Below are 10,381 nucleotides of genomic sequence, written 5' to 3'. Positions count from 1 at the left end.
TATTGTTACAACCATAATTGTCACTCAATCCTCTATAGACGGTCTACAATGAGATAGGAATAAAATATAGTTTTACCTCTGATTGTATTTTATCCTTAAAATACTTAGTTCCTTGTAAATGACATTTAAGTAAACTAATTTAATTACTAAAATTAGAACTCTATCATTTAACACCTTGAACCAAACTAAAAGGAAACCATCATTTCACTTCTTCATCAGAAGCTATAGATGTTCATATCTATGATTAACACTCCCACTCAATTATACTACCGAGTTCCCAAGATGTAAGTATGGGCTAGTCCGTAGGGTAAGTGTAATGACCCAAAAATCACTAATAAGGCTTAAAGGCATTGATTAGTATGCCGGGATGGCATAATTAGTTTATGTGTGAATTAAATAATTTAACGCATGATTCCGTGATAAGCATGCTTATATGATTATATGGATATATGAAATGCATGTCTAAGAGTATTAGTATGCATGTAGGCCCTGTTTAGCATAAAGGGGTATATTTTCAATTTTAGCCCGTTGAGGGCATAAATGTGATTATATGTTATAATTGTGAAGACGACATTATTATGTGGATATATCTGTAGCATGCGACTTGAGGCGATCCTAGGGAGCCAATCAGCGGGAAAGTCACAACAGGACCCAATACTTGACTCAGGGCGAGTCTAGGGGAGTTCTGGGTATTAGGTGGTTAATCGGGTTATCGGTTTATGGAAATAAATAATTGGAGATATATTTGAGGTTAGAAAACTTATGAGGGAATAATGGGGAAGTTTACCATTTTTCCCTCGGGGACGTTTTTGGTACCCCGCGCTTTAGGATTAACTTAAGTAAGATAAAACAAAGAAGGAATTAGCTAGAAACACCTAAACCGACCTCTCTCTCTCTTCTCTTAGCTCACTCAACTCCCTCCCAAGGAAACCACAGAAACAAAAGGGGAATTTGGCTGGAAACTCAGAGATTTGAGTTGGAGCTTTGGAGATTAACTCAGTATTAGCTAAGGAATCCATCAGAAGTTGAGGTAAGTCTTGAATCACATTCTTGGTCATTAAATTCTATAGTTTTGGCTGAGTTCTAAGAGTTTTTGGTTTTTGAAATTGAAGATTGAATTAAGGCTAAGGATTTGGGAATTACCTCAGCAACTAATTGGTGGATTGGTTCTTCAGTGAAGGTAAGCTTTAATTAAAAGTTTAGCATCTGAATTCTGGAATTTCTGGTTGTTCTAAGGGGTTTATGAGCTTATGGGTTTCAAGGGTTGAAGTGGGATTTTGATGAGTTTCTAGGCTAGGTTTTTGTTGGGTTATGGTGCTGGAAATATGTTAGGATGTTTATGATAGTTGAAATGTATCATTAGGATGATTTTGGGTTTATTTGAGTGAGGTTTTATTGTTAAAAATGGTGGGTTTTCTGGGTTCGAAGGGGTCGAGCTGCGGCTCAGTTCTTGGAGTGTCGCGACCCTCTGGATCAGATGGGAGCTGAGGAAGAGGGGCGGGTCGCGGCATGGGGAATGTTGGGCCGCGACCCGTGTCTGTTATTTGGTGAGGCTGGGCCTCTGGATAGGGGCAGCCACGGCATAGAGAGCTTGGGACGCGACTCTTAAGGGCATTTTTTGCCTTAAGGAGGTTTTAGGCGCAGGAACCTAACCTAGGGTGCTCGGGATCGATTCCACTACCGTGTTTGGTGGAATTCGATGTTCCGTAGGCTAGAACTTGGTCCGGGAACCTTTATGCAATTATTATTGATGGAATCCCTTATCTTGGTTGTGACTAGGTGTAAGCTAGGGCTCGGGAAACGGATCGTGCTCAAGGGTCATCTCTCGTAATCAGAACACTTGGAATTAAAGGTAAGAGAAATGCACTTAGTTGTGAGTTTATGACGGGACTAAGGGTTCCCTACTCTTGTATGCATTATGTAAGGTGGTATTATGCTATGTGAATATTAAACAAATGGTCTAAGAGTGTCGAAGTTTACTTTGGCGCACAGGGCGCAGCTCAGCCACTGGTAGCTGAGGACAACTTAATATTCACTGAGCTCGGTTTAAGTGAACCGAAGTCAGTGGGGTAAATTGAGGGGGCGACCTAAGAGCGTTGACCCTGATTGTTATGTTATTTGGTTATCATTGTTAACTAATGAGTATGACATGCTGAATGCTTGAGTATTAGTTTATGGAATTCCTGGTTATGTTTATTGATTATGTGCTTAATATGGTCTGCTAAGTATAAGAACATGCTTAAGGAATTATTTGATTACTATCATTGTTTGTCCTATGATGTTATGTTTTCTTGTTGGGCCTTGGCTCACGGGTGCTACGTGGTGTAGGTAAAGGCAAGGGTAAGCTTGATCAGCCCTGACTTGGAGAGCTCTAGAGGCAGAATGTACATAGTTAGCTGCTCGGCCGCCATAGTCGTGGGTTGGGACAAGAACGAGAGAACCTTATATGTCTGTTTTGCCCTTAGAGTGGCTAGTGGTTTTATATACCGTGGAATTTTGTAAACTTTCCTTTTTAACTATATTTCCTTTTGGGATCCCATGTCTTAAATGTTTATTGAAATGAATGGTAACTATTATGACCAAAACCTTTTAAGCCTAGTTAATTTATGGTTTTAGTAACACATTTTCAACGAAATAACTTGATTAGCAAGTCTTGCACCTTTATAAATACACAGTGTAAAGGTCTTGGCTACCCAGGGCGTTACAACTTGGTATCAGAGCGTCCTAGGTTTAAGGGAACCTGAAGACTGGTTGGACATGTACATTCGCCGCTAAAGACAAGCTCGGTTCAGTGCTTGATAAATGTGTATATGTGTTTATATGCTTAAGTGGTTGGAGAGAATCCTAATTATTGTTATCTGTATTACTAATAGGAAGCATGAGATACTGATAGGGCCTGGCCCTTGATTATTGTGTGACAATATTGAGGTGTGCTTATTAGCATTGCTATGCATGTAAATGAATATCTGAATGATTTTCTGTATATTGCTTATATATGGATGGCTGTCTATATCTTGATTGTTGTGTGGTGATGTTGGGGCATGCTTATTAGCATTGCTGGTGCCTGTGAAAGAGTATTTGGATGAACTTTCATATTTTGATTGTTTGTGATTGATTGTGTTCCATTGGTGGATTTTGGAAAGGCTTTTACCCTGTCATCATGGTCTGATTGCCGAGTCGTTGATTACAGATTAACTTTGACATCTATGCGTCCAAGGAAATCTACACGACTAGCCGACACTAAGTCTGAGACTGGAGGTGATGACCAGGGCTAGATCCCTCCGCCAATCCCTGAGAACTGGCAACAGATTATGGCAGATATGCAATCACGAATTTAGAGCCAAGATGAATAGATCCGTCTTCTGCGATAGCAGGCTCCGTCAGGGAGTGCTGCACTTATTGTGCCACCTGTAGTGACGCCAGTTTTTCAGCCAGTGGAAGTTGGAAACAGGTTGGAGCCGTTGTATGAGCGGTTCCAGAAGCAGCATCCCCCAACTTTTGAGGGAGGACTTGATCCACTGAAGGCCGAACAATGGATGACTATGTCTACTTCTATCTTGGATTTCATGAGGGTAAAAGGTCATGACAGAGTGGCCTGTCCCATATATATGGTGAGAGAGGATGCTCGCATTTGGTGGGAAGTGGCATCACAGACCAGAGATGTCACTACTCTGAGTTAGGATGGATTCAAGGACTTGTTCAATCAGAAGTATTATAATGTTGCCATCAGGGCAGCGAAGGTTAATGAGTTCATGGGATTGGTGTTGGGCAACATGACTATTACTGAGTATGCCCTGAAGTTTGACAGACTTGCAAAATTTGCACCAGATCTTGTGCCTACAGATGCAGCTAGGCAAGACAGATTTATTAGAGGGCTTAACGCTATGATAGCCCATGATCTAAGAATTTTGACAATACGTGGGGGAACGACTTATGCCCAGGCTGTTAAGAAGCCTCTTACCGTTGAAGAAGCGGAGAACAAGATTTGTAAGGAAAGTGTTGCGAGGCGAGAGGGTAGAGCAGTGCCTCCATACTCTGGGTCTGGTAAGGGCGGAGGCCCTAGGGATTAGAAGAGGAAGACCCCTGACACTTCGACTGCTGCTGGTCTTGATAGGAGGGGTCGGGGTGCTCAGGGTGGCCGTCAGGGATGCGGTGAGGAATGGAGGAGTTACCCGGAGTGCATAAGGTGCAGAAGACACCATCAGGGCGAGTGTCAGTCCAAGGCCTGCTTTGTGTGCGGAACAATGGGACATCTCAAGAAGGATTGCCCAACAGTGAAGAAATAGGAAGCAGGGAAGGTGGATAGCTTGACTCCAGCTCGAGTGTTCACCTTGACACAAGCAGAGGCCGAGGCTAGTCCCTTGATGGTGACAGGTCATCTTTCTAGTGCGGGCTCTCCTTTTACTATATTGATTGACTCTGATGCTACACATTCATTTGTTTCTAGTAAGGTGATTGATAGATTGTGTAGACCTAGTGAGTACCATACCACGGGGTTTGGGACTATATTGCCTACTGGGGAATTGGTAGTTTCTAGGAGGTGGATTAGAGCACTGCCTATGATGGTTGATAGTAGGGAGCTTTCAATAGATTTGATTGAGCTAGACATGGAGTACTTTGATATGATTCTAGGGATGGATTGTGTGACGACCCAAAACTACTAATAAGGCTTAAGGGCCTTGATTAGTGTGTCGGGAGGGCATAACTGGACTATGTGTGAATTAAGTGATTAAATGCATAATTATGTGATAAGCATGCCTATATGATTACTTTGATATATGAGATGCATGATTATGTGTATTAGTATGCATGTAGGCCCTGATTAGGTTATAAAGGGCATAATCGTAATTTTGGCCCGTTGAGGGCATAAATGTAAATATTTGTGATAGATTGTTGAGACCACATTATTATGTGGATATATTTGTAGCTTGTGACTCGAGGCGACCCTGGTGAGCGGTTTAGCGGAAAAGTCACGGTGGGGATTTATACCTGGCTTGGGGGAGTCCGGAGGTATTTATGGGAATCTGGGAAATATATTGAAGATTTCTTGACATTGAGGAAAGTAATTGGTGATTAGTTAGGTGTCGGGATTTAAGCGGTAAATATTAGAGACACTTAAGGAATTAGCGGGAATTGGGAACAAATGACCAAAATTTCCTTGGAAGGATTATAGGCTTGGTTATGCTTGGGAGGGAAAAATGGTCATTTGACTTTAAGGGATAAGTGATATTCAGCCTTTATAGACTTAGTGAAATGTTTAGAAACAAGTAGAAGCTGAAAGAAAAGTGAAAGAAGGAAGGAAAGAAAGAAGGAAAACAAGGGTCTTTTCTCTCTCTCGGTTCAGGCCATTCTTCTCCATTTTTTGAGGAGTTTTGGAGCTGTAACTCAGGGAAAACTTGGGCTGGAGCTTGGGACTAGGGTCCTTGATAAAACTTGAGGATTTAGCAGGAGTTACTCACCTAATTAAGGTAAGATTTTAAGGTTGTTCTTGAGTTTTTGAGTTTTGTTGGAATGGATTTCTGAAACTTGGTTTTTGGTGCAAGTTGAGGGAACTAAGCTTGAAGAATTAAGGAGTTGAAAGCTGGGAAGGTTTGGAGGATAACCTAGAGTCGAATTCCCCATCAAAGGTAAGAAAATACTGAGCTTGATCAACTAAGTTGTTGGGTTAGTTCTGAGTTTCTGGTTGAGTTCTTGAGTTTTTGAGTTCAAACCTTGTTTTCTTTGTCTGATGGTGCATGTGGCTAGGTTTTATGTTGATGGATTATGTGGGATGAGATGAAGGGGATGGTAGGCTCATTTTGGTGTATGGTTGAGGTTTGGAGGAGTTTTGGTGAGTTTTGGCTCGGGGAAAATCGAAGGAAGAAAATCAGAGTGCTGAAGGTTCTGTGACTAGCGCTGTAGCGCTAGCCTTAGGGCGCTACAGCGCTAGGCTTGGGTTTTCTGAGGGCTTTTGGCTCTGCTTGTAGCGCTATAGCGCCCATTCTGTGGCATTGTAGCACTACCCTGCCTTCAGAAGTGGATTTTTGGGTTAATTCTTAGGGTTTTTTCCCGGGGACTCAGGGTTTGATTCCTCCACCCCTTTTGGTGGAATTAGGCCTTCCCGAGGGCTTGGAATTGGTCCCGAGGTTAGGTTATGGAATTGAAGTTTAGTGATGGTTTTAATTTATGGCTGTGACTAAGTGTACGCTAGGGCTAAGACGAGATCGTGTTTGAGGGTCGGTTTCACTAATCAAGCTATCGAAATATAAAGGTAAGAAACTGCACCCGGTTATGTGTTTGTGTGGGACTAAGAGCTCCCTATATTCATATGTGATGTCATGAGATGGTATTATGCCATGGGACATGTGATAAACGACCTAAGTGTGTCTGAATCAATATATGCGCACAGGACGCAGCTCGGCCACTGGTAGCTAAGGTTAAATATATAATCACTGAGCTCGGCCTAAGCGAACCAGAGTCAGTGGGATAATCAGAGGGTGCGGCCTAAGGGCGTCGATCCTGTATTTTGGCATCATATGTTTAATGTTGATTAATTATTAATTGTGATGAGTTTGTTAACTGAATAACTGATTGTTGGTTTGAAGATTGATGCCACTGTTTATGTGAGCTGTATGACTTGTTGTATATCTGATTGATGCTTATTGTTTATACACTGTGTTATGGTTTCTTGCTGGGCCTTGGCTCATGGGTGCTACGTGGTGCAGGTAAAGGCAAGGGTAAGGTGGACTAGTCCTGAGATGGAGAGCTTCGAGGGCTGAATGTACATAGTTAGCTGATTGGCCGCCATGGCCGAGGAGTGGTACAAGACAAGAGAAGCCTAAATATCTGTTTTGCCCTTAGAGTGGCCAGTACATGTATATAACCTGGCATTTTTGTAAACTGTCTTTCAAACTCTATTTCTTTTGGGATCCCATGTACAAAATGCTAAATTATATGAAATGTAACTTTTGTAACCAAAATCTTTTAACCCTAGTTCAATTATAGATCCAGCAACATGTTTCTAACTAAATGACTTAATTAGCAAGTCTTGCACCTTTAGAAACACACAATGTAACGATCTTGGCTATCCAGGGCGTTACAGATTTGCTGGTCAGATATGGGGCTACCATTGATTGTAGGAAGAATATGGTCACTTTTGAGCCGGAGGGCGAGGATCCCTTCATTTTCGTGGGTGCGATATGTGGACCCCGCGTACCCATGATATCAGCACTGAGAGCAAGAGACTTGTTACAAGGAGGGTGTATAGGTTTTCTGACTAGTGTAGTGGATACTACTAGGGTTTTGCCAGCAGAGCCGGGAGAGACCAAATTGGTTTATGAGTTCTTGGATGTATTTCCTGAGGATCTACCCGAACTGCCGCCGTACAGAGAGATTCAATTTGTTATTGAGTTAGCACTGGGGACAGAACTAGTATCAAGAGCACCATATAGGATGGAACCAGCAAAGTTGAAGGAATTGAAGATACAACTACAGGAACTTCTGGATTTGGGATTCATCAAGCCTAGCTACTCTCCATGGGGCGCTCTGGTTTTGTTTGTAAAGAAGAAGGATGGGACTTTGAGGATGTGTATAGACTACAAAGAATTAAACAAGTTGACCATCAAGAATAAGTACCCTCTACCAAGGATCGATGACTTGTTTGATCAGTTGCAGGGAAAGACGGTTTTCTGAAAGATTGATCTTTGATCTGGTTATCACCCGCTAAGGATCAAGGATGAGGACATACTGAAGACAGCCTTCCGAACGAGGTATGGACACTATGAGTTTTTGGTCATGTCATTTGGTTTGACCAATGCCCCGACAGCCTTTATGGACTTAATGAACAGAGTGTTCAAGGATTTCTTAGAACAGTTCGTCATTGTCTTCATCGACGACATCTTAGTGTACTCTAATTTAGAGGCAGAGCCTGAGCAACATCTTTGACAAGTCTTGCAGAGGTTAAGGGAACATCAGTTATATGCCCAGTTTAAGAAGTGTGAGTTTTGGTTGCCAGAGGTGACTTTTCTTGGACATATAGTTGGCGCAGAGGGGATTAAGGTGGATCCATCTAAGGTGAAGGCAGTGAGAAATTGGCCGAGGCCAAGGAACGCCTCGGAGGTTCAGAGTTTCCTCGGGTTAGCAGGTTATTATACACGGTTTGTAGAAGGATTCTCAAAGATTGCTTCACTGATGACAGAGTTGACAAGGAAGAATCAGAAGTACGTTTGGTCAGAGAAGTGTGAGAACAGTTTCCAAGAATTGAAGTGATGACTTATTACTGCACCTATGCTGAGTCTTCCTTCGAAGGAAGGAAAGTTTGTGGTATACTATGATGCATCAAGGATGGGTTTAGGATGTGTGTTGATGAAGAATGAGAAAGGCATAGCTTATGCATCATGATAGTTAAAGGAGTATGAGCAGGGATATCCTACTCATGATCTGGAACTGGCGGCAGTGGTATTCGCACTGAAGGTGTGGTGACATTATCTGTATGGGGAAAAGTGCAAGATATACACTGACCACAAGAGTTTGAAGTATTTCTTCACCCAGAAGGATCTAAACATAAGGCAGAGGCATTGGTTGGAGTTGGTAAAGGACTATGACTATGAAAGCCAATGTAGTGGCAGATGCATTGAGCCGGAGAGGCTCGGGGCAGTTATTCAGTTAATTTCAGATTTCCAGAGAGTTGGCTGATTAGATGACCAGGGCAAGGATAGAACTGGTGGTGGGTCGATTGGCCAATGTTACACTGCAGTCAACCCTACTAGAGCGGATCAAGGAAGTTCAATTGGTGGATGCGCAGTTACAGGAGGTTAGAGAGAATGTCTTAGCGGGGGTATCTAAGGACTATTCTATTTTTGAGGTTGGTATGCTTCGGTATTAGGGGCGGATTTGAGTTCCAGCGGACGTAGGGATTAGACAAGAGATACTAGATGAGTCCCATACTACGCTGTACTCGCTTCATCCGGGTACCACAAAGATGTATAAGGATCTACAGACATTGTATTGGTGGCCCAGGATGAAGAAGGACGTAGTGGAATACGTGGCTAGGTGTTTGATTTGTCAGCAGGTGAAAGTTGAGCATCAGCGACCAGCGAGGTTGCTTCAGCCTTTGGGAATTCCTGAGTGGAAGTGGGAGGATGTTACAATGGACTTTGTGGGAGGTCTACCCAGGACAGTGGGACTTTATGACTCGGTGTGGGTGATAGTGGACAGATACACCAAGTCAGCTCATTTTCTGCCAGCGAAGTCGACTTACATAGTGGAACAGTATGAAAAGTTGTATGTGAGGGAGATCGTTCGTCTCCATGGGGTTCCTAAGTCTATTGTGTATGATCGGGACCCTATCTTTACCTCCAAATTTTGGGGTGCTCTACAAAAAGCCATGGGAACTCAGTTAAAGTTTAGCACAACCTTTCATCCTGAGACTGATGGACAGTCTGAGAGGAAGATTTAGGTGTTAGAAGACATGCTTAGAGCATGTGTGATAGACTTCGAGGGATCTTGGAGTAAGTATCTCCCATTGATTGAGTTTTCATATAACAACAGTTATCATTCCACGATTGGAGTGGCTCCATATGAGATGTTATATGGGAGGAAGTGTAGGTCGCCCATTCATTGGGAAGAGATGGGTGAGAGAAAGTACTTGGGGTTGGGCATGGTTCAGAAGACTAATGAAGTTATTGAGAAGATTCGAGCTAGGATGCTCGCCTCACAGAGCAGACAGAAAAGCTACGCTGATCCCAAGCGTAGAGATGTGGAGTATCAGGTTGGGGACCACGTGTTTCTGCGAGTTTCACCACTGCGTGGGGCAAGGAGATTTGGGATGAAGGGCAAGCTGAGCCCTCGATTCGTTGGACCTTTCGAGATTCTAGAAAGGGTTGGACAGATGGCTTACAGGTTGGCTTTGCCACCGTTGTTGTCAGGAGTTCATGACATATTCCATGTTTCTATGTTGCGGAAGTACATCTCAGATACGACACATGTGCTGAAGTATGAGGACTTGGAATTGCAGACAGATTTGTCTTATGAGGAACGACTGATTCAGATTTTAGATCGGAAGGAAAAGGTTATACAAAATAAGATAGTTCTGCTAGTTAAAGTGTTGTGGAAGAATAGCAAGGTCGAGGAAGCGGCCTGGGAGCTTGAGTCGGTGATGCGGGATCAGTATCCCGAGTTAGTCAGGTCAATTTCGAGGACGAAATTCTCAGTAGGAGGGGATAGTTGTAACGACCCAAAAATCACTAATAAGGGTTAAGGGCCTTGATTAGTATGCCGGGAGATGAGTAATTGATTTATGTGTGAATTAAATAATTTAACGCATGATTCCGTGATAAGCATGCTTAAATGATTATATGGATATATGAAATGCATGTCTAAGAGTATTAGTATGCATGTAGGC

Source organism: Humulus lupulus, chromosome 6 (genome assembly GCF_963169125.1).
Source record: "Humulus lupulus chromosome 6, drHumLupu1.1, whole genome shotgun sequence".
In the NCBI taxonomy this organism is placed as follows: domain Eukaryota; kingdom Viridiplantae; phylum Streptophyta; class Magnoliopsida; order Rosales; family Cannabaceae; genus Humulus; species Humulus lupulus.
The sequence above is the reverse complement of the archived record's forward strand: the minus strand, read 5'-3'. Positions refer to the sequence as shown.